Genomic DNA, 3836 nt, shown 5'->3' with positions numbered 1-3836 from the left:
CAAATGATTGATAGATCACACAACAATATTCATAGATAATTCACAAAACGATTCAGATATACACATGTTTAGTATGTTTATGCATCCAAATGATTGAGATCATAGCCAATATCATCCATGGACAAACTTTAATTACCTAGGGTACAGACTGGTAAATGGTGTTCAGTCAGAGGTACTTCTTGCTAAAATTAATGCTTGTACGAGTAAACTTTCGAGTACATAAGAGGCAACACAGACAATCTGAACTTTGCTTGTAGGTTTATCCTCAAATAGTGGCCTCGTGCCGAGGCAGGTTTGAGCAACTTGGCCACTACTTTCATCCAACTAGTTTACTGGCTCATCTTGGTCCTGTAGCTCGCCAAAATTCGACATTGAAGACAAGAAAGGAGGCGGTTGAGAAAATGAACCACCCAATTTTTTTGTGCAATTCAACTGAAATGGAGCATCCCTGGCGTGCAGACTGATTAAGCGCCAGATGAATATACACGTCAACCAACTTGTCTGGAATCTTTAGACTCCATGCCATACAGTTCGCTACCGTATCTGCCGATAACCAAAAGGCACAAGTTGGGACCAAAGACTGGACTGCGTTTTTCTGGGCTATGCGCCAAGCAATATTTTTGGCGTTCACTCCACTACAAAAAATACACTTCCGTGATGATACGTGTTTGTCACAGTAGGTCACGTTTTCTGTCATGCATGTACATCCATGACAAATTTATGACAGAATCAAGATAGTCATACCTGTGTTGTCGTAGAAGTGTTCCATGACATTACCAAAATTATCATCACGGAAGTGTCCACTTCCATGACGATAAATCGCGCGTCACAGAAGTGCTTTCGTCAAGGGTGACCGACACGTGGCATCCATCGTAATGGAACGCCGTTAAGCTATCAGGTCCGGTTTTGGATCCGATAACCCGTTAACAGCCCCGACCAATGGGGATTTTCCACGTGTAAAATCATCATTGGCTGGAGGAAACACGTGTCGGGTCAGCGTTGGGACAGATGTCACTCATCCAATGGGCGAGACACGCTTATGAAATGTTGACACGTGGACCGGCCCAAAAGTGGCCCATAAAGTTTAAATGGCCCGGCCCAACTAAAGGCCCACAAGATTTTCCGGTCCATAATGGGCCAGCCCAGCAAAAGGCCCATGAGATTTTGCGGACCATAATGGGCCGGCCCAGCTAAAGGCCCACAAGATTTTGCGGGCCATAATGGGCCGGCCCAGCTAAAGGCCCGCGAGATTTTGCGGACCATAATGGGCCGGCCCAGCTAAAGGCCCCCAAGATTTTGCGGATCATAATGGGCCGGCCCAGCTAAAGGCCCACGAGATTTCGCCGACCATAATGGGCCGGCCCAGCTGAAGGCCCAAAAGATTTTGATGACACTAGTAGGCCGGCCCATTAACAGGCTGCCATGTTTTGGGCCAAATGCTGGCCCATATTTGATCCGGTCCATTAACAGTCTGCCACGTTCCGGGCCTAATAAAGGCCGATATGAGATCCGGCCCGTTAAAAGCCTCCCATGTTCTGGCCCAAATTACGGCCTAGATCAGGTCCGACCCTTTGAGAGGCTTTGAGCTAAATTATGGCCCATATCAGATTCGGCCCGTCAACTGGACGCTATGCTTTTGGGCCCACTTGATAAAGGCCCATTTAGTAATTCGGCCTGATATTAGTTTCGGCCTGTTAAAGGCCTGTTTAACATTTCGTCCCTATATATATTTCGGCCTGTTAAAAGTCCGTCATATAGTTGGGCTTAACTACGACCCCGTTTGCATCTGGCCCGCTCACACACGATAATCTGATTGGGCCAAACAAGGACCGAGACAATTTTGGCCTCTTATAAGCCCATGATTTGATTGGCACAATCATGGGTCGGGGTCTATTTCGGCCTGCTGCCGGCCCCTGAGCTGTTCGGCACTTTCCAGGCCCAACCCACTTTTCAGCCTCCTAAAAGCCCATTGTGTTTTCTTGGGAAAATAGGGCCGGCGGTTTACTCAGCCTATTAAAGGCCCGAATCTACTAGTGGGCCAGTTTACATTTAGGCCTGTTAACGGACCAAGATGACAGGGCCCATGATGCGGATCATACATAGTGATTTGCATGACGGCCCGATTATGTACCGTAATTTTACGGTTTGGCCGGTTTATTGTGAAGACATGATATATATACAGTAAAATAACTGCAGCATCGTGAATAAGAAAAAAAAACCTAGACTATACAATAAAGAAATTACGGCATATTACATCCACTGGGCATCAAAGTTCGCCACTATGATAATAAAGCACAAGCAGACAGCAGATTACATACACTGGGCATCAAAGATCGCCACCAGTGCAATTAAACACGCCGACAAAATAATATACAAAACCGATAGCACTTCAATAGAGTTCAAGAAAGGTTAGCCCTGCTCGGGAGCTGCAGCGCAAGCAGCTGAGCAAGTTGATGAGACTGCACTTGTTTGACACTTATATCCTCCTCACTCTGAAAGATAAACAAGCAGACAGATGACAGGTTTTGCACATATAAGTATCAGTGCTGACAATTCATCACATTTCTTAGTTCTTACTGACGAATAAAGTGACACAGTTTAAAATAGCATTAACACAATATGGTATTGTTCATGTCAAGACATGGCAGGAAATGACATTGTGAAGGAGTTGGCAGCTTCACGACACCACTGGATTACAGATCAAGAACTCATAAGTATCAATATTTAGTGTGCTGTCAATTTATCCCATTTCAGATTGGCAAAATAAGATCACTTGCTCTGTATAGTTTAATTTACATGGTATGAAGAAGGAACTTGGTTGTACAATTGAAAACTTAAATTGAGAAGGACAAAATTTTGTTTATGAAGTACATAATAAACTTTAAACATGCAATTTGATGCAAACACCAAAAATAAACAGCTGTTGCAGTCATGCCTAACCAAATATACACAACAAAGTTTGAAGGCTTGAGAAGGACAAACTTACATTATTGGTGAAGGCAGGCTCTATAAAGGCCTTGTCCATGCTGATGGGGGTGGCAATTCAAGAAGTTTACCACATAATCTTCTTCATAAGCATTGCCTTTATTCTACATTTTGTTAAGAGTAAATATAGGTGTGACAATAGAAGAAAAAATGGAGAATTTTTAAGATAAGATGAAGAGTGATGCTACATAACCAAGTAGCTATAAATGTAAGTACAGCGATACAGGCAAAAGGTGCAGCCAAGAGCAATGCAGAGCTAAAGTTCTTCAGTACCATCGGTGTTATCCAACCCTATGGTAAGAGTAAATATAGATCTTATGTGTAGAAAATGGAGGGCAAAGGAAAATAAGCTGCAGAGTGATGGTACATGAACAACTACCTGTCAATATAAGTACACTGATAAAGGACAACAGATACTTACAAGAACAATGCAGAGCTAAAAATTTTTATTGGCATTGGATATATTCTACACTAATGTAACCATTCATACAGATCAGATAATTTGGAGCGAACAATTGATAAGCAAGCTATCATGCATACTGCTGTCACATAATGAACCAGGTATGTATGCAAGTACGGTGATACAGGACAACAGGTACTAACAAGAGCAAAGCAGCGGGTAGCATATTTGCGATATCTTGTCGTTCTTTTCAAACCGGAATTCCTTTTCGAGCAGATTTCCTGCAAAAAAGATCTGTAAGGCACATGCGGAAAAGTAGAAGTTCAAATTGTCATGTGATATCATAGACAGTACCTCATCCTCGGAACGAGACCAGTGCATAACAAGGTTTTTCCATTCAATGTCTTCTAAATTTAGCACAAGAGACTTCACCAGAAATTGGTTTATAGAC

Source organism: Aegilops tauschii, chromosome 3 (assembly GCF_002575655.3).
Source record: "Aegilops tauschii subsp. strangulata cultivar AL8/78 chromosome 3, Aet v6.0, whole genome shotgun sequence".
In the NCBI taxonomy this organism is placed as follows: domain Eukaryota; kingdom Viridiplantae; phylum Streptophyta; class Magnoliopsida; order Poales; family Poaceae; genus Aegilops; species Aegilops tauschii.
The sequence above is the reverse complement of the archived record's forward strand: the minus strand, read 5'-3'. Positions refer to the sequence as shown.